General features: G+C 49.9%; 1 long non-coding RNA gene across 2 annotated transcripts; it reads left to right on the plus strand.

Moving 5' to 3' along the window:
- Positions 1 to 7,625: 7,625 nt before the first annotated feature.
- On the plus strand, positions 7,626 to 20,972 carry LOC124076058 (uncharacterized). Of its 2 annotated transcripts, XR_006846240.2 has the most exons (5): positions 7,626 to 9,286; positions 9,781 to 11,020; positions 14,433 to 14,522; positions 19,311 to 19,453; positions 20,405 to 20,972. It is a non-coding gene; the product is annotated as an uncharacterized LOC124076058 (long non-coding RNA). The 2 variants fall into 2 exon arrangements; XR_006846239.2 differs by lacking the exon at positions 14,433 to 14,522 and having other exon boundaries at positions 7,628 to 9,286.
- The last annotated feature ends 399 nt before the right edge of the window (positions 20,973 to 21,371 follow it).

The raw sequence follows: 21,371 nt of genomic DNA on the forward strand, positions 1-21,371 counted from the left end.
AGAAAGTAGAGGAAGGGGACATGGAGTCATGACCAGTGATGAACTGGGGATGTTCACATGGAAGACACAGGCTTCATTGGCCTGATTGATGACCATAGGTCCCTGGGCTCTGTGGGGTAAGATTGCCATTGACAAGTGAGTTCCTGGGATTTACTGGGTGGCCAGATTTTCCAACAGTCAAATTTATGTACCAATGAAATGGGCCATCTTAGGGAAAGGACCAGAGTCTCCATCTCTGGAAAGCCCCTATAACCATCAGTTAACCACACAGTGTAAAGAGGGGTCAGACAGGAGCACATCAAAGCCCTGCAATTCTGACATACAAAGTTCATGGCTTATAATCCCAAACACCAGGCTGCTCTTTTTAGCAGGGTCCCCAACCAACTTGGTTTGCCCAGCACATTCCCAACTTTAACCCAAGGAAATCCCTCAGCCCCAGACAAAGTGAGACAATCAATCTGTAACCCTATTTGGTAGGCCCCATAGGTGACACTGTCAAACTCACATGTAGTTCTTTGGGACTGGGTAGTTCAATGGTTCACGGTGGTAGCACATCATGTATCACCATTATTTGTTAGGAAAACCGAGGGCTTTTTTTTTTTAAAGGATAAATTTTGATTTTGAAATATTTTTTTTAGTTTTTTCATTTTCCTAGATCTTCCCTCTATGAACATTGTCCTGACCTATGTGCACTCTAATCTGCTTTTTCATTGGGGACAAAAAGAGAGGGAAAATCTAGTTATCATGCCAAGATGCTACCTCACCAGTGGCTGTAATGTGTGACCTTTCCTGATGGGTGAATTGCTGTAAAGCTAGGACCTCAAAACAAATTTGATCTCGGTGAGGAGGTGAGCACCACCTATGAAGTATTCACACCAAAAGAGTTGAACCTGAATCTGAGGCTCTAGATCTAAATCTGAGTGTAGTAAGGAAATATCAAGAATGGAGGAACCAGTTCACTGCCGCCACAAGACTGAAATCAACCAAATCCTACATGAGGGACATTCTATGAGGCAAAGGACTCTCATCTTCTTCATCAAGTCTAAAGCATGAGAAAATAAAGAGGGTCATGGGAGGCTGTTATATTTAGAGCTATGAAAACCAAATAAAGAGAGCTAGGACCAAAGGGTCCCAGTGGTACAGCATGTACTTAGCATGACTGAGCATCCCAAACAAACAAACAAACAAAAAGAACCAGCAGGCTGAGTTTGTATTTGAGTCAAACAAAGTAACTGGTGTAGAAGGAACGGCTGCTTATATTATAGAACAGAAATTTTTGAGTATGGACAGGCTATTCAGTGCCCTCCACATTGCGTTTTGTGCATGCGCATTCTGCTTGATGGGAACCCGGACCATCCCCACTTCCATGTGCCTTCTGTGCTGTCCCCTCTGTTCCTTTTGGGTGGCTTCATTCCTGGCCTCAGGTAGTCTCCTTACTTGCATGTGCTGATCAGTACCTTGCTGGGAGCTTGAGGGGATCCTCTCTGCAAATCTCTGGACCTCTCTCTGCTTCCCTCTGTGCCGGGCAGAGTTCTGTGAGCTCTAGTGCCCTTGATCTTCCTGAACTCTGCACACCTTGCTCCATCCCATCACTCAGGGCATCCTCTGGGCTGCACCCAGGGTCCCCCCACCTGTGCTGCAGCCCGGTAACTCTCTCCAAGCAGGTAGCAGGACAATGGCAGCGCTCCCTTAGCTTGTTTTTGTTCTCTCAGCTATAACAGTGTTTTGTTCCCAGATGATCCCTATCTTAAAAATTGGTTTCATGTTTTTTTTTAGAGAGAGAGAGAGAGAGAATTTTAATATATATATATATATATATATATATATATATTTTTTTTTTTTTTTTTTAACTTCTCGGCAGACACAACATCTTTGTTTGTATGTGGTGCTGAGGATCGAACCCGGGCCGCACGCATGCCGGGCGAGCGCGCTACCACTTGAGCCACATCCCCAGCCCCTGGTTTCATGTTTTGTCTTTCTGCTGTTACTTTTGATGATTTCGCTGTCATTGCTTCCTAGTGGTGGTGGGGGTTTGGGGAGATGGAGTGCTTGTTATTCCCTGTTGGCCAAAAGTGAAGCTCGCCCCATGCTTTTGACAGGTGCATGAGGCAAGAATGACTGTCCGTTCTCCAGCCTAGAGTCCTAAAGTCCAAAGTAGTGGAACAGCCTTGCCTGTCGCTTGAGCCGCACGCTCCAATTTCAGAGCCCCTTCTTCTGGAACAGACTCCTCAGGTAGGTTCCTGGCAGATCGTGCCAGGGCTTGCCAACCAAGTTAGGGCCTGCCCTGCTGGGAGGTGGCACGTCTTTGCACGTTGCACTGGGGCCTAGAGAGCTGGCACCATCCTGTACTGTTTGTGAGTTCCATCAGCCTCCGATCCTCTTATCAACACCGTATACAATAAGCATTTGTCTGACTCGAGGTTTTTGGCTCTCATGGACGGTTTCCCATCTGTCTCTTCTTCCTTCCCTCTGCCCCATTCCCTGACTCTCATTCTCACCTCCTGCCTCCCCCACCCCACCACACAGCAAGGCCACTCTCACTCACCCCAGACATGCGCAGGAGCACACACTCGTCCTGCACTGAGCTCTTGGCTTCAGGGAGTGTTTGGAGTCTCTACCTGTCTCCTCATTGCTTTGCTTTCCGCTGCACTTTGCTTCCACACCATGGCTCTTTTCTGAGCCTCTTCCTATCCTGGCATCCAGCACTAGCATTCTAATTCTGACTCTGGTCTTCGACTGTGACCTTGGATAAGGTACAAAACCCTCCAAGCTTTTAACTTTCTCTGAGCTGGAAATCTCCACCAGACTAGAGGCTTATCCCTGAACCTCTTCCTGCTGACCACTAGAGGTGACAAGCAGGAGAGACAAAACCAGAGGAAGTCCAGGTGAAGCAAATCTGGGTCCAGGTACCTGATTCCAGCCCCAGTGCTGCTCTCCTGTGCGAGTACTATCCTCCCTGAGCCTCTAGGTTCTGCTCTGTAAAGCAGGAACCATTGTCCCTTCTCCACTAGCATGATGGATTGATCTCTGGGAAGAAATACAGCTCATGGGGTCCTGGCTGCATGTGCACATGTATGAGATGCTCAGGAAAGAGAGGGGACCCTCTGTGATCACAGACCCTAGGCTAAAGCCATCCATTGGCTCAATCTGCCAGCTATGAAGCACAGTGTAGGACAGTTATCAGCTATATAATTATTTCATCTTTCTGATCACCAAGGTAGTTCATGTTTACTTTAGAAAATTGGAAAGATATAATAGAGTATATTAAGGAAAATAAAAAGTGGTCCATAATCCCTCCGTATAAAGAGAGCCAATAAACTTTAGTTAATTTTCTTTCACACACAAGTACACATCTTTTGAAATTGCAGTTGCATGCTGCATAACAATGTTTTGGTCAATGACAGACCACATACATAGCAGTGGTCCGGTAAGATTACCTATTTCCTGGTAACATCGGCATCGTTGCCATCTTTGTTAGGTTCACTCTGTGATGGTCACACACAACTAAATAGCCCAACAATGCATTTCTCAGAATGACCCCATCAGTAAGCAATGCATGAAGGAAAACATACCGTAGGCATTTCTCATAAGCCATGTACACATACAGAAAAAAAATTAAATTTTCATTATTTTCCTACCATTGAATTTCATTTTTCTCTTGAATCCCACTTTTCCTGAAAGCAGAAATTCTAATCCTGTCAATCCAGGTAACTTTGTTCCACTTCAATACTTCCTTTTCACATATAGGTGACAACTTGGCCAACTCAGAATTTTTCTCCATCTCACCTTTCCTGAAAGTCTGGTCTAAGTTGCTGGTGATGGGGAGAGGGACTCTGGGCAGGGGTAGAGAAAAGGCACCTGGTCAGCTCTCCTGAACTGGTGTTCAGCCATGGCCATTGTGGTCCATGTCCCCCTCTATCCCAGATGCCTGGCCCACTGTTCATTCCCAGAAGCTTCCCCATCACGTCCAGAAGGCCCCCCCACCACAGGCCACTATCTCATGGTGTAACCTTTCAAGCAAAATGCACCCTGCTCCAGGGACCAGGAAATTCAACTGCCCTCGGGTGCCACAGGGGCTGTGGGAGGCAGAGGAGCTGGATGGCATTCACAATGACAAGACACCAGTTACTGCTTAAGCAGGCCCATGGCTAGGTCCTGTTGTCAGTGCACCCACCTCGGTCCAGCTCCCTCTGTCCCTGACTACTTACCAATCATGATAACAAACACAGTGCTAGATATCCAAGATGTCCTTGGACCCTTGTGTGTAATGTCTCATTTTATTATTACAACAACCCTATCAGGTAGGGAGTATTGTGACTCCTATATTATAAAAAAGGAAACCGAGACCCAGAGACTGGAGGCATCTCACCCAAATCACAAAGCTGGAAAGATGCAGAGCCAGGATCCCCTCCCTGCAAAGCATCAGAACCCAGAGCTCACACTGTGATCATAACCCGGAAGTCACACATCTCTGTGCCACACCCCACAGGCATGCACGCGCGCGCGCACACACACACACACACACACACTGTGTGTGTGTGTGCATACATGCACCCGCCACACTCACGTCCTGGTTCCTCGCTCAAGATGTTCGCACTGAAGCGATCTTCCTCACCTTATACTTCCAGTGAGGCCCCTGGCAAGGATCAAATCCCAGAGATTCATTCATCCACCCCTGGTCTGACCATCCGGCATGAGACACGGGCTCTCCACCAGACCCAAGGGTGCTGTGGAGCAGCAACAGGCGAGGTCCTGCCCAGCAAACCGCACCTTGGAGAGGGGCCAGCCCGGGAGACGGATGAGGTTTCCCTTGGTACAGTGAAGCAGGGTGGTCACGGGGCCTCCCCCACAAAGCTGGGTTGGAGATGAGATCTGATGACATGTATAAGTGTCAACTCTGTGCCTGCATGTGGCCCTGGGTAAATGTCAGCTCTTAGCAGCATTTTTAAATGTCACCACCCCCGTGACCCTGAGCAAAGGAGAAGGGCCACACTTCCCTGAAGAGGTCTGTCTGAAGGTAAGAACAGGAGGGCCAACAGAGAGTGGGTGCCCCCACCCATGAGATCCACCCAGGACGGCCACACCCCACCATCATGGGAGCCAACTGAGCTAAAGAGTCATTCTGTCACAGCACAGGAAATCTCACTGTCATATGCCAGCTCCTCCCCACTGCCTTGGAGGCCCTCGTTAGGAAGCAAATGGTCTCCAAAGGGTGGTCCAGCAAGTTGCTCAAATACATCATCACCGAGAAAAGTGGAACGTCCTCCTGACTCTCCCAGGAACATCTGCCTCGCACACACTAGGGCCATCCCAGCTCCTTCTAATTCTGAGCCTGCTCCGTCCACCTCGGTAAGACAGTCGCAGGAGCAGAGCAAGGCATGGACGATACCAGAGGACCTAGGAGGACCTCCTGTGGGTTGGCGCAGGAATGGGCCTGTGGTCACCCCCTGCCTGGCTTCAAGCCAGCTCAGTCACATAGGGCCAAGTGACCTGGCAAGTTCTCAAGCTCGCTGCTCCACCACTGTTTCAGTCTTGTGTTCTGTATTTTTGTTTTGTTTTTCCCTTGCGTTGCTGGGGATGGAACCCAGGGCCTTGTACATGCTAAGCAAGGGCTCGATGAGTGAACTGCAGACCTACCCCACGGTCTCAATCTTAACTAAGAATCCTGATCCCCACTTCTCAGGGATGTGGGGCACATCTCACAGGAGATGAGGTTTGTGAAGTTCTGGACAGGCAGGTGGCCTTGACTCAGAGGTATCCCCTCCTGTCCCTGTGTCACATGAATCCAGAGGATGCCAATGGGAGCATTTCAAGTAGACTCCGCCCCCCTGCGGGTTACTACCTGGGCACTGTTCCGCCCCACCCCACGCAGCTTGGGGCAGCTCTTCTCTGTGAGGACCATGCACCCATTTCACAGCTGTGCCAAGCAGAGAGAGATTGGCTGCTGGGTCTCTGCAGAGCCCCGAGAGGCAGGTCTTCCAGCTATTGCCGAGAAGCGTTCGACAGAATACCTGGAGTCCCGCCAGGCACTGAGACTGAGCCTGCTTGGCACCAGCCCCTGGGAAAGAAAACTGCAGAGTGCGGCTCGTTCCCAGAAACTGGAGACCAGGGGCTTCTGATAAGGCCAGTCTGTTTTCCCAAGCCTGCCAGTCAGTCTGAGAACACAGGCAGGCAGGGGGAGGCTGCTGTGTGCAGCACGACTCGGCAGGGAGAGCCCAGCTCACAGCCCCCGAGAGCCGAGCACTCGGGTGGTGGGGAGACAAGCCCATCTCCCGCACCCCCCAGTCTGACGCCGAGCAGTTTGGAGGCTGTGCACGGCTCTGCCCCTGGGGCATTGGCTAGGGCTCAACCAGGACAGGGGGCTCCACAGGGGAGGGGAAGCTGCCCCTGCCTGTCTGCAGGGCCAGTTCCCACACCGCGGCTTTGTCCTCAGAGTAACTGCTTAAGGAAATCTGGACACAGATCAGTGTCCTCGTTTGACACTCAAGGAAATGGAGACTCAGAGCAGAGAGGCAAATTGCTCAAGGTCACAGTCAATAACAAGGCGGAACTCGCCGCGCAGCCTCCTGCTTTACCCCATGGTGCTGTCCTTCTTCTGCAGTTTATCCACAAGGCCACTGAGAGCGTCACTGAAAGTGGCACACTGTGGAACGAATGTCCAAAATGGACTCAGAGGACCTAAGTGACCAACCTGGTTCTAGCATTAAGCAGCTGTGTGGTCCTGGGCAAGTTTATTTCCCTCTCGGGTCTGTGTAGGAAGAAATCTGGCCCCAACCATACAGATTGGGCTATGGCAGAGAGAAAAGAGGAGCCCAGGAACAGAAGAGGCCCAGCTGCAATCACTTAACTCAGGCTGGGTGCCGCTGCCTGGGTCAGACCAGCTGGGGTCCACAGCCAAGGAACAAGGAGAAGCTCCCCACTTCCTCAGTGCGGACAGCTGAGCCTCACCTTCCTAGGCATCACTCTGTCACCTGTAAGTGGACACAGTATTACTCAGAAGGTCATCATCATGATTAGAGGGGATGGATAAACGCAGGGAGGGAACCTAAGGGTGGCCTGGACTCCTGCAGACAGAATGGGGACCCAGAGGTGCACGGACTTTGTGCCCACAGAATGAAGGACCCAGGAGGGCACCACTTCATACCCTCAGGGAGGGGACCCAAAGGTACACTGGCTCCACACTCATGAGCAGGGACCCAGAGGCGCTCCTTCTTCACACTGATGGGATGCCCTGGCTTCCGTCAGACTGGCTGCAGGGAAGAGTAATTCGCAGAAGCAGCTCTGCGAGGAGCAGGATTGGAAACAGAGAACTTCAAAATCCCTCCATCAAACAGGCCTGTCCAACCGAAGCCCCTCCCCCAGCCCTCTGCAGCGCAAACCCATCTGGCAACCATCTAATGCAGCAGGAATGTTTGCAGGCGGCAGGCCCTGGCCTGGAAGCCGCCTCCCCTGTGGCATCCGGTGGCCAGGTGGGGGAGATCAAGGATGCTGTGAGGAGACCCAGCGGGGCCCTCCTTCTCCTCCCTAGGTGGAAATCAGGTCTGTTATTGCCCAGAATGTTTCTGGTATTTTGATACCGTGAGAGAGGGCTGGCAGGGATGCAGAGGCTCTGGGGTAGTAGGTGGAGCTAGGAAGTTCATTGGTCTCGGGCCGTGTCAATCATCACTGCTCTACAATGGTGAGGAGAGGAGACCCAGGAAGGAGAGCAGGCTCCTGGGAGGCATTGCAGGAAAGAGACAGGCTTCCAGGTGCCGGTGGGAAGGACAGAAAGGATGGAGGCAGACTCTGCAGAGAGGGTGTCACACCCCACCTGTCCCCCAGGACTCCCAGCTGCCGAAGAGCAGCTGGACACGATATTCCTAGCCTGCTCAGGGTGTGACATTAGTGCAGAAGCCTTTCCCCAAGTACAGGGGCAAACCAGAGAGCCAGCAAAACCAGCCTAGAGCTGGCACTTCATGCACTTGGTGTCCAGGTCGGTGACTTTGACGTTATTCTTCCCTTCTCCGACCAGCTGCAATCAATCCTTCAAGACCTACTGGACTTTTCTGCTGTGTCTTTGGAATCCATCCACTTTTCCTAGCCCCTTGAGCCCCCTCAGCCCACCTCCAGCCTCTCCAACCTGGGTGCTGCCCTCCCCTCCTGCCAGGTCTTCCTCTTTGTTTCCTCTGGACCCCCTGCAACTCATCTGTCTCTCCCCTCTTCCCTCCAGGGGCTCCTCTTGCTGGCCTCAGGATCCTCCAAGATGCAGCACTGCCGAGCACTGTAGGTGCTTCATAAAAATTTGTGGAATGAATGAAATGAAGGCGGGGAGGAGATAGAGGAGAAGGGAGCAGAGATCCTTGCCCAAAGGACATAAATAAACTCAGGGGAAGAATGAAGCCTGGCTGTGAATCCAGAGGGAGCATCGGCACAGGCAGAGTATTTTGTCCCCCTCGTTTTAAGTCAGGTGATTAAAATCCTGCTGCAATAGGCTAGGCTTGGCCCTTGAAAGAGTCTGAGACCCAAACATAGAAAAGGGTTTCTCTGAGGTCACCGAGTCCCTCTCCTTCTCTATGCACCCTCTCTGCAGAGCCTAGATAGGCAGTTATGTCTCCTGTTCAGGAACCTTCCAGTGATAGGGCAGTCCCTATCCATCAGGACCACCCTGCCGAGTGACCTCTGCCTCCTAGGAGTTGCATGATCACAAAGAGGAGAATTAGGAACACGGGCCAAGTCCAGACAGGCTCAGGCTGCCCGGCACCTTCAGGTCTCCAGTTCCCCAGGGGTTTCCTCCCCAAGGAACCACTGGAATTCCTCTGTCAGGAAGCGGAACCTCCCTCCATCCACCCCCACCCCCATCCTGGCTGCTGATCTGGCCTCTCGCCAGGTGGTTAATACTGCTCCTTGTGTTTGGAGCAAAGAACTAAACACAGATCTCCCAGGAGCTTAGAGGGAAGCTGGCCAAACGTGGGGGAAGCTGATGAGGAGTATGAAAATGCCGGTCTCCATGCCAGGGATGGACTCCATTAGCTGGAGAAGTGGGCATTCTCTAGAGCTGCCCCTGGAGCTGGGGGAAACACAGCTTAGGTAGGGATGGGGCTCATCCTGTGTCCAATGCTCCAGCTTCTTGATTTTTCTACCCCACCTACAAGCTCCATCTGGAAAGAATTGAGAAGAGCCTGGGCTGTCCCCTGTTCCCATCCCATCTTCCGCCTGCGCCCCTGCAGGGAGCCCCTCTGCCCCACCCCACTCTCCCTCCCAATAAAGCAGACTCTCAGGAGAGACATCGGACCTCACTCCGACTGGGGTAAGGGGTTAATAACATCTAAATGCATCATCTTTCCACAGGGATTAGCATTGGCAGGATCCAGGATTTAAGGGAAAGCAGAAAAGCAATAATGGGGATTTCAGGCCCTGGCCAGCGGCTGGCAATGTGGGGAAGCCCTGGAAACTTCCCAATATCTTTAAGACCGTCCGGACATCATTAATAGCAGAGACACCAGCTTGTGTTTTTCTGGCTTTTCGACTCGCTTTGTGGACATGTCCCTGATCCTCTCTGACCCAATTCCCTTGTCTGTACAATGGGAGTAACACTTCCACTCTCATTAAGTTGTTGTGAAAGTCAAATGCAGTAAGGAGGTCAGGCCCTGGACACAGAGCGGGCACTCCAGTGCCATTTCTTTCCTTCCTTCTTTGACGTGCCAGCAATTTTCCATGGAGGAGTGGACAGAGTGGGGATCGGGGTGAGATGTAGGTAAAGGCATCATATATGTGCACTTGAACCTTGGTTGTTTCCCACAGCCAATGACCTTGAAGCTGTCTCAAACCTGCTCCTCTGCATTTTGCCCCAGGATATCCTGCAACTTGGAGAAATCATCTCAGAGGGGACCTTATAACGGAGACCTTGTGGTTCCCAACTTCCACATCCTTAGAAATCATAAACCCTCTGCAATCATCTCCAGAGACGGGGACGTGATCAGCAGCCACTGTCTTCTTTCATTCAGGTGGCACTCAGTCCAATGTTCTGTTGGTCTGTAGCCACCACGAAGCTCAGTATCTTAAAGCAAACATTATCATCACCTCTTATGTTGCTGTGGGTTGACTGGACTTCATGGACAGCTTATGCTCCACGTTTCCACATGGGACTGTAGTCAGAGGTCCACTGGGATGACAGAGGGGCTGGTCATTCAAAGGTTTGACTGGTCTGGACCTCACAGATGGTTCACTCATGTTTCTGGGCTGTCCACCAGAACAACTACACATAGCCTCTCCATGGGGCTTGCCCATCTCCTAACATGGTGGCTGGTTTCCCAAGACAGAACCCAAGGGTCCCAGGCTGAAGCTGCAGGGCTTCTTAGGGACCAACCTTGGGAGTCTCTGAGCATCAGTTCCACCCATTCCATTAGTCAAACAGACCCAAGCCCAGCCCAGATTCAAGGTGATGGAGATAGGAGCTCACCTCTTTTTGTTGTTGTTGTTCTAATTAATTAATCATGATAGCACAATGCAGTTCAATTCCTTGTACACAAATAGGGTACAGCTTTTTGATTAGAAAGATGGAGGAACTCATCTCTTAACTCGGGAGAGGCCGAGTCACCCTGCAGAAGAGCGTGTGGCAAGAAACCGCCCGGTAGTCATCTCTGGAAGCTTCATCTTCCATATGCAGCACCTGGTCTTCCCAGGTAAAAGAACTGTGCTAATCTCAGGGGTGGGGGACAAGCACTGTCCCAGGAGTCAAACCAGCCCCGGACTTTCCTGTTCCACCCTGGAACCACCCGGCTGTCACCTACACTGACAAAGTTGCTGCTAAGTCCCCAAGGCTGCTAGGAGCTCCCCACATGCTTTAAGGAGCATTCTAAGGACAGCAGGAGATCACCCGCTGCTTTGTTCTGCTCTAACAAGCCTCCGCCAAGCACTGGCTCACTCATCCATCCACCAACCATTCGCCCAGGGCCCGCTTGGGCCATCCCAGAGAGAAACCCACACAGCAGGAGATGCAGTGGTCCATGGAAGACGCGGACAGTCACAGAACACTGCACAGGTCAGTGGACCCCGGGGGGATGGGGTCGATGTGGGTGCAGGCAGGGGAGGGGCTGGCTTTGGTTAGGGAAGTGGAAACAGGGAGAACTTCTCTACCTTCAAACCCAGATCAGAAGCTGCTCTCGAGGGATCCATGTAGGTGTCCAGGGAGGACAGGAGGGGAGAGTGTGGGAAGGCAGGGCAGGCCACCTGGGTGGCTAAGGTGGAAAGAAAGCAGGCACAGGGTGCTGTCAGGAAACAAGGTAAAAAGCGGGGGTCGGAAGGCCATGCCACCTCTTGGACTTAAAACCAAGGGGAAACTTGGAAGCACTCTACCCCCCTCAAATCTCCGTTCTAGGAAGATCACTCAGGGTGCTGGGGACAGTGGCTTAGAAGGAAGCGACTCAAGAATAGCACGATGGTGCCTTTATTATTTTGTCATTGACTTATTAGATTCTAGACTCTGTCCCAGGCTCTTCCCATTCTTTGGCCTATTAAATATCAGGACAATAGCATAAGTGAGGGACTGTATATAGTTATCCTATTTTGCAGATGAGAACACCAAGGCACACAGAAAGGTGAGTTTCTTGTCCAGAGTCACAAATCAAGGAGTAGTGACCCTGAAAACCCAATTGGGCAGGCTGGCCCCAGGGTGTGCCTGTCTCCCTATTTGGTGTGCCCTGCTGTGGCTGCAATTCAGGTGTCAGACACTCAGCAGGGTTCCCGGGCCCCGGCACGGAGTCACTACATGTGAACACATGAGCAAAGGCCGGGTAAGTGTGGAACACATTGCCAGCCCCACATCACTGGATTTACTAGCTTTCTTGCCCTGAAGCAACGTAAACATCCTCTCTTGCTGTTCTCTGTGGCCGCGCCCACCCCGTACCAGGGACACTGATTGAGAAATAAGGCACTGAACCGACTACAGACTGACAGGCGAGCCTCAGAGACCTATGCAGACAGATGCAGGAGCACTTTGTCCTGTCTGTCACAGCATCCAGGGACCCCAACCAAGCCTGCTGCTCTGTCACCCCCCCACCTCCGTCCCCTCTGCACCCTGCTGAGAGCTCTAAGAGAAGCACCTGCCTGAAGCCCGACTTAGCATTCAGAGCAAGGTGCCCTGCTGGAAGGCTGTTGGCGGCAGAGCAGGGGAGGCCCAGCTTTGGAGCACACAGGATCTGCCGGGAACCTCCTGAGGGGCTGGTGCTGAGAGAAGCAAAACAGATGCTCAGTGGGGACAAGTTGCACTTCACAAGCAGTTAGCACAATCCCAGTCCCAGAGATCCAGAGAGAAGTGCTTGTTGGCATCAGGAACTGGAGGAACCCGACTGTCATCTCATTAAATCCTCAGTCACTATCCCACTTGTCATATGGCTGTCTCTGGCTCCCTGTTCTCCTGCTTTCCTTTCAAGAGGTATCAGCATTGCCCAGTGCACCAGGGACAGGTCTCTTGATCCTTCAAGCTGCACCCAGAGCTTTGGTGTATCATCTTGTTCCCCTCTTCCTCCTGGCATTTAGGCCTCCCAAGAAGTAAGGGTAAGAGAAAGAGAAAGAGTAGCCCCCCTTATTCAAAGTTTTGCCTCCCATGATTGCAGTTAAATATTGCCTCAAAATATTAAGTGAAATATTCCAGAAATAGCAATCATAAGTTATAAATTGTGCACCTTTTAGAGTAATATAATGAAATCTGTCCTCCTTCATTCTGCCTGGGGCATGAATCACCCTTTGTCCAATGTATCCATGCTGTATATGCTACCCACCTCTTATTCATTTAGTAGCCTTCTTTGTTATCTGATTGACTGTGGATATATCACAATGTCCATGTTCAAGCAATCCTTATTTTACCTAATAATGGCCCCCAATGCACAGAAGTAGTGAAACTAGAAATTTGGATATGTAAATACGTAAAACAAAAGCCACAATGTGCTTCCTTTGAGGCGGTGGGGGGTGATTAACAGGGATTAAACCTAGAATTGCTTAACCACTGAGCCACATCCCCAGCCCTTTTAATTTTTATTTTATTTAGAGACAGGATCTCTCTAAATTGCTCAGGGGCTCACTAAATTGCTGAGGCTGACCTCAAACTTACAATCTTGCCACCTCAGCCTTCCGAGTTGCTGGGATTATGGCCATGCACCCCCACACCAGGCAAAGTGCTTTCTTTAAAAGAAAAAGTGAAATTTCTCAACTTAATGAGAAAAGAAAAAAAAATTATGCTGAGGTGACTAAGATCCATGGTAGGAATGAAGAGAAAAAAGTCTATAATCCATAATGTGTAGGTTTTGGTACAGTTTCAGGCATTCCCTGGGGGTCTTGGAATGTATCCCCCTTGGATAAGGGGAGACTGCTGTAATTAGCCCCACACCACAGGGCAGTATGTGGGGGAGCCCAGAAGGTGAGGTGACTTGGCTCTACAAACATTTGGCAGAATCAGGATTTTAAGCCCAGACCCTGTGACTCCCTATCCAAGGCTCTCCCCTTTGCCCCTTTTCTTGTCATGTCTTCACCAGTTTCTCTTTGGGACCTTCATGGAGCACATTTATTATCAACCACTGGAGAGACACCATACTGGCTGAAGACCTCACTGAGGGCCAGACTCTGAGGTGACAGAGGAAGAGGTCCCTGTTGCAGGGGAGGGCCCCAGCGATGCCAGAGCAGCTCAGAGCTTCCTTCCTGCAGGCAACAGGAAGGAGGCGGGAGAGAGGAAGGTGAGGATGACCCTCCCCTCCGCGACCAGCCACTGGCCAACTGGACTTTTGCTAAGTATGGCTGAACAGAGGGTCTGGGAAACAGCCAATGGTTTATTCCTTCCCTCCTGGGGGAATTCTCTGCCTGGCCACTTATAGATTACTTCTTTGAAGTAAGTTCTGTATTTGCAAGAAAAGGAGGCTCTGGGAGAGAAGATAGATACAGGTTTCATAGCTGAGCTCATAAAAGCAAAGGAAAAATATTCAGAATTTCAAGGGATAAGTTCCAGAATCTTTCACAAAGATGCCTGTCGCCTAGTCAAATCCTACTCATGAATAAAATGCCACCAAGCAACTTCCACCAGACCTATAGAGCCTTCCACCTGCGTCATGTCAGTATGAGCGTGGGACACCATTTAGCTCCTGGTACCTGTCCTTGACCCCTGACTTGATGGGACTGGGGGAAGGTTTAGGTTGGATGCTCACAACCAATGAAAAGGCCAAGCGAGAATGACCATCCCACCAGGTGTGGTGGTGCAGGCCTGTAATCCCAGTGGCTCAGGAGACTGAGGTAGGAGGATCACGAGTTCAAAGCCAGCCTCAGCAAAACCAAGGCCCTAAGCAACTCAGTGAGACCCTGTCTTTAAATAAAATACAAAATAGGGCTGGGGATATGGCTCAGTGGTTGAGTGTCCCTGAGTTCAGTCCCCAGTAACCCCCCACCAAAAAAAATGACTCTCCCTACAGATTAGCAGAGCTCCTTCAGCCGCTACAGAAACTCAAGTGAACCAGCGTTCTCACAAAGAGGGATCCAGCCGCAGGAACAGAGGGATCCAGGTACTCGACTGCCCTGGGATGCCCTCTCCACCTTTTCTTTGACAGTTGACTTTATTCTTCCAGTTTTAGGTTCTTAGGAGGATGAAATACTGGTCCCAGGCATCTCTGGCTCAGATCTAAACAGATTAATACAAAACAGGGTACAAAGCTCTTCTAGACCAGATCAAATGGCAATGATGCTGGGGAAGGGCTCTGAGTGGCCCGACTTAGAGCACAGGACCAGGATGGCGGTCCCCCAGGTCAGAACCAGGAGAAGGCGAGGGTGAGGGATGAGGGAAAGACCGTTGCCACCACCCTGCAGTTAGTGCCACCACATTGCAAGCTGCACCCTACAGAGGGTCAGAAATGAGGAAAGACCCTGAAGTGGAAAACGCTGCTTGGGTGCTAGCAGGCTGCACAGTGGGTGCCCACTTGGCAAAGAGGAAGCTACTTTCTCCCAGATGCTGGACCCGTCTGTAGGAATTATATGACTCCCCTCCTCCCCTAAGTGCCCCCAATTCTTTCTCCTTGTCCTCAGGCCAGCCAGTTGGGTTCCAAATCACGAAAGACAGTGGATTGCCATGGAAAGACAGATAGTTCTGGAAGCCAGGAGCCTTGTTTTTCTTTTCTGCCTCCAATAGGCTGTGTGACCTAGGATAGAAAAAAACACCTTCTCTGGATCCTATACACTTCCTTTAAAAACCAATGGAGGTGGACTAGTGAGTGCCCAAGGCCCTGCTAATTCCTTCTGGAAGGTCAGGGTGTAGTAGTGGGCCTTCGTGACATTGCCACGTTTAACTTCTCCATATCCGTTCACCCTAGCCAGTTAACTTAGCCATGCCTCCCAACCCTTAGTCCTCACAAGCTCAGCCACCTACAAACCAGCCACAGGCAATGACATCAGTTGGCAATGATGAAAGGGAGAGGAATATCCTAGCAATACTCTACCCCGGCCCACCACATCCTCTGGATAGGAAGCATTGGAGATCAGGGTAGCTACAGACCTGGCTGCTTAACATGAGGGCACGCTTCTTGCCCATCAAGGGTCCTTTGCCAGGGTGTGCAATGTCCTTGGGACATGCATCACATGGTGGCACCCCTGAGGTTGTTCTTGCTCCAAAGCATCTGCTGTGCAAACGATAGCATCAAGCCCCAAGGAAGGGAGGTGACTTGCCCAAGATCACGCGTGAGTCAATGTCTAGGGTTCCCAAGCCTTGGGTTTCCACGGTGGGTTACAACCAGTGCTACCTTTCACAGAGACATACACCTGGGAGCAGACCAGCCCTCCTGGGATGTGGCTCTCTCCTTGCTCTTGTCTTGCTCTCCCAAGCACCCCACTTCCCCCAGTCCAGATGAGCTCACTGCATACACCTCTGTTCCTATTGTGGCCCCTGCCTGGCCTGTCTTCCCCTGGAGCCTGCGCACACACAGGCTCACCCTACAGAACTCTGCTAACTCCTTGACCTTCAAGCCACCTTCCCTGGTGGCTGTTGCTCCCGTTAATCATTAATTCGGTCTCTCAGTGTTCCCTTATGACACGGCAACACACTTAGGATAAAAGCCAGGGTGCTTCTAGTGGCCCACCTGACCACCCAGCCTGGCCCCCACCTAGCCCTTCAGCTTCTCTCCCCCACTGGGGTCCCTGCCTCTGCCCAGTCACGCCAGCCTCCCTGTAGTCCCCAAATCCTTGCAGTGCATTTTCTGCTGTCCTTCTCTGGCTCTCCACTCTGCTCACCCTGCCCTTTGTTCTATCCCCACGTCACCTCCTTAGAGAGCCCTTCCCCAACACCCCATTAAATCTGACTCAGTGCCCTTGAACTCTCTATCCTAAGGCCAATTCCAATTCTTCCAAAGCGCTTGTGTTTGCTTGAAATCCATTAAGTGTTTGGTTAGCTGCTTAGCTGGTTGTCTGTCGTCTTCATGAGAATGCAAGTTCTACAAGGGCAAAAAACTCGGCGTGTCCGCAGCTGTTCCCCTCACTTCTGAAACAGTGCCTGGCCCACAGGGGGCCCTGTACAAATAAATCAATAAGTGAACAGTTGCAATGAAACGACATCTCAGAATTAGAAGGAGCTAGGATGCCCCTAGTGTGTGTGAGGCGGATCTTCTTCGTGGAGTCCCTGTCTGTGTAAACAATCTGAGTCAATCAAAATCAGGCTGTCAGCAGCATCCCATGATGTAATCACATGCCAACCTACAGAAAAAATACCTAATAATGAACAATCTGAAATGAAATGAAGGAAACAATTCTGCTGACAATAGTGTCAAAAAGAATTCTTAGGAATACATTTAGCAAAAGACGTGCAGGACTTATCCTCTGACAACTAAGAGACAGTTGAAGGAAATCAAAGGTCTAAAAGAAATGATTTGGGAAGACATCATATGCTCATGGATCAGAAGACCTCATATTGTTAAGATGGAAATATTCCCAAGTTGATCTACAGATTCAATGCAAATGCTATCAAAATTTCAGCTGGCTTTTTTTTTTTTTCAGAAATGGACAAGCTGGTCCTAAAATTCTAAATGAATTTCTAAATGAATTCAAGGGACCTAGAATAACCAAAGTTGGAGGACTTGCACTTCCTGATTTCAAAACTTACTTCCAAGTTACAGTAATCAAGACAGTGTGGTACTGGCATAAGAACAAACATGTAGATTAATTGAATCAAATTAAGAATCCAGAAATAAATCTTCACATTTACAGTCAATTCATCTTTGGCAATGGTGCCAAAGCAATTCAATGGGGAAATAATAGTCTTTGCAACAAGATGGTGCTGGGACAACATAGAAAAGAGTGAAGTTGGAGCCCCACATCACGCCATATGCAAAAATTACCAAAAGGTGGATCAAAACCCAAATATAAAAGCTAAAACTATAAAACTCTTAGAAGAAAATATGGGGTAAACTTTTGTGATCATGGATCGGACAATGGTTTCTTAGATGTCACCCCAAGTGTGCAAAGCAATAAAATTAAAAATTGAAAAATTGGACTTCCCTAAAATGCAAAACTTTTGTGCTTTAAAGAATATCATCAACAAAGTAAAAAGACAACCCAGTTAATAGGTGTAAAATATGCAAATCATACATTGGATAAGGGACTTGTATGTAGCATACATAAAGAACTCTTATAACTCAATAATAAAATGACAAATGTCCAACTTCTGATGGTCAAAGGATCTGAATGGACATAGCTCCAAGAAAGGCAGACAAAGGTCAACAAGCACATAATAAGATGCTTACTGTCATTATAGGACAATATAAATCAAGATCATAGTGAGACATCATTTCACACCCACTAGTATAGCTAGAATCAAAAGGTCAAATAACAATAGGTGGGAAGGGTTTAGAAAAAAATCGAACCCTGATCCACTCCTGACAGAAGGAGAAAATGGTACTGTCGCTTTGGAAAACAGAGTCTGACAGTTCCTCAAATGATTAACATAGAGTTAACATCTGACCCAGCAATTCCACTCCTAGGTATATACTCAAGAGAAATGAAAATGGGTCTACATAAAAACACTACAGGAAATAAATCGGCAATATTATTCATTATAGCCAAAAGGTGGAAACAACCCAAAGTTCCATCAATAGACAGATGAATAAACAGAATGTGAAATTCCTGCAGTTGAACACTACCTGCCATAGAAAGTAATGGAGTGCTGATTCATGTTACTACAGGGGTGAACCACGAAAACATACTAAGTGAGAGAAATTGGTCACAAAAGATCAATATTGTATGATTCCATGCATCTAAAATGTCCACAACATGGAACTCAAGACTCAGATGAGAAAGCGTATAGATTCATATTTGCTTGGCCAGGGACATAGGTACATGGAGGTGGCTAAAGGGTACAGGATTTCTTTTGGGGTGATGGAAAATCCTAAAATTGATTTGGGTAATGGGCACAAGTTAGGCTTGTCCAGGACTAAGGACAGGAACATCCAGAGAGTTCTAGTCCATGCTGGCCAATCTCTTGTGGCCAATGCAATTGATTGCAGAGTCCACCTGGAGCCCATGTCAAGAAACACTGCAAAGGAGTGTCCACGCTCTAGCGGAAAGGGTACCAGACCTCCAGTAATGTCTGCTAGAGATAGGAAGTGCTGATACACAAACCAAGCATTTGCCAACTATGATTAGGTTCACCCATTCCCTGCACAAACAAAAAAAAGTAAACCCATTGGCGGAAGGGAATGGCCAGTGACTAGATTCCAGGGGGATGGGATGAAGTCTTGGCCTGACACCTGCAGCCCGCAGCAATCTGGCCATGCTTACCTCTCCAGCCTTGCTTCTCATCATGCCCTGTCCTTGTCCATGCTGTAGCCAGTGTGTTCCCGGAAGTACCTGGACCATGCAGTGTGGCCCAGTGTGGCAGCACTGAGGTTTTGACCCCATCCTGTGTCTCCCACCTTCCACAAACCTGTCCTCATCAAAGCCCTCAACGGCCCCAGGAGAGCGGGGTGTTATCCCCACGGGAGGGATGACACCACCCAGGTGCTCAGAGGTGCCTGGCCCAGATCCACTCAGCAAAGCCAGGATTCCAAACCAGGCGAGGGGGCTTCAGTGCCTGTGCTCAACCCACAGCCCCAAGAGGTCTCCAAGGAAAGAAGAGCTTCTCTTGCCCTCCTCCAGTCCCAGCACGCACGAACAAAACTGATGCAGGAAAGAACACTTTAAGCAAAACCCATGAGGCTCCTCAAGGTCACATCGCCCTTGATCCATAAGCTCCTGCACTTTACTCCATGACTTCATGGGTCACCATTCTATACCCACCCCCAGTGACTGTCCAGTTCTTTTTCTTTCTTGCATAGCTAATGATCTAGGGAGAACCCACTGATGTCATCATTTCTGCTTCTTCTCTGATCTCACGTTTGTCACCTCTCCGACGTCATGAGCGGGTCCTCTTGCAAGCCCAGTGGATGCTCTTTGAAGTCTCATCCAGGACTTCTCTGTGGTAAGACACCCAGGCCTTCCTCTACCTCCAAATTCACTCTCCCTATGACTCCTTAGCAAATGCTGTCTGTGGTCCAGTTTCCTCACCTGGCTCTTCCAGTTTCAGCACAGTGGAGGGCAGCTGTGCAGCTGTGTACCTGCTGCCACTTTCACAGCCAGTGCCCTGAAGGGAGTCCACCTCTGTGCCTCGGGGGTCCTCTAAGCCAGAACCCTTGGCTTGCATGATGGCAAGTGTAAAACATGGAGAGTTAATACTCCCAGGGACAACTGGCAACCAGATGGGAGATGGGAGCTACAGGTGAACAGCCATCTTTGGGAGGAAGAATTCTATGGTATGTTCTCCACAGTTCCCTAAAGAGTGCTGGTGGACTTAAGCCCCAGTGGCCATGCAGTGTGCACTCTTTCTTGACCTACCCTTCCTACCCTCTCCAGTTTTAGGGATCTACTTGCACTTACCCCAGTCCTTCGTAGGCTCTGCTCTGGGGTGCCCATCACCATCTCATTTTCCTTCCCTTCAACACATTCATTTCCCATCTCTTCATAGACTGCTCCCCTGGCTGCCGCTCCTCCACCCAACCCTGCCTGTGCCCTTCCACCAACCCGCCTATGTCACACGGGTCCCTTCTTGTGTCCATGCAGCACTTCCCACCCGCAGCACTGTTCCCTTTATTCCTTGACCACCTCTCCCATGAGCCCAACTGTCCCCCACAACTGACAACTGCCACCTACCCCAGCAGGATTGGGGTAGGATTTAGATCCTAAAGGCCACGACTTTCCACGCACGGAGCTGGTGGATCCACTGGGCTCAGCAGAGAGATGGGAACTGAGCTACTTTCTGCACCCACTTCCGTCCCAGCATTATGAGTTCTAGCTGAACTTGTAAACATCCGGGTCTCTTTAGGAGGTGGGAAGCAGGCAGGGAGCCAAGGAGAGCATCTGCCTTCTGTTCCAGGTGCAGCTCCCCCGCTCACACACCTTCACGTGGGATTTACCAGACTATCAGAGGGAGGCCAATGGGCCAGCCAGACAGCATCTGTGACTTGTGAGGTCCAGGATGATCCGAGGACAGCCATGGGCCCAACAAAGTGCAATGACCTCCATCTAAGTCGAGGGGAAAAGCCCAACTCAGAGAACATCTGCCAACCCTCTCTACACCAGGCCCTGGGCTGGTTCCTGAAGGGAAAAGAACCTTCCCCAAGCAGGTCCCTGTCCTCAGGTGGGGCTCAATCTAGTGGGAATGTATACTTAATTCCAGTCCCTGACTTCTGGCGCCCAAGTTCTCATCAAGAAAAAGCACAGTCAATAAGAAGATTAGCTAACGTTTATTGAGGGCTTACTCAATATGCCAGGGTTTCCTGAGCATTGTGAAAGCATTAAATTATTTACTTACCACAGTAACCCTGGGTGGCATGCTGGGGCCGGCTCCTAGCCGCTCACGAGAGCCAGTTGTTAAATTTTCAGGAATTTTACAAGCAGGGTGTTAAATACAGCTATTATTTTTAAAAAATTAAATTACATAAAGTCACAATTAAATAAATTATTGTAAAAACAAAAGTAATAAATTCTCAGAGTTCATCGCTTCCCAATTATCTCACTGCCTGCTATTGTTCCCCGGGTTCCTGAGGCCGTCAGCATCAACCTCGTCTGCCTGGTTGGAAACACTACACAATGGTGGCCCCCCAGAGTGTCTCTTCCAGGATCTGTGTCTGGTGACGTCATGGTGGAAATGGACAGAGGCGACAACCAGGGCTTGATTTCTGTGTTGTGGTTGGTTTTCCTAGACGCAAGAAAATACTTGTCATCCAATTCAACCAAGTCGATTCATGCCTTTGACAAACGAGCGACACTGGTTCCTTCGCCCCTGCTTCTTCATTTTTAAGTTACTCAAGGTAAACAAAAGTCCCAACCAACTTCCAGGC

The sequence above is a fragment of the Marmota monax genome, unplaced genomic scaffold (assembly GCF_021218885.2).
Source record: "Marmota monax isolate L192 unplaced genomic scaffold, Marmota_monax_Labrador192_F-V1.1 WCK01_AAM20220418_F8-fsc00019, whole genome shotgun sequence".
Lineage (NCBI taxonomy): Eukaryota > Metazoa > Chordata > Mammalia > Rodentia > Sciuridae > Marmota > Marmota monax.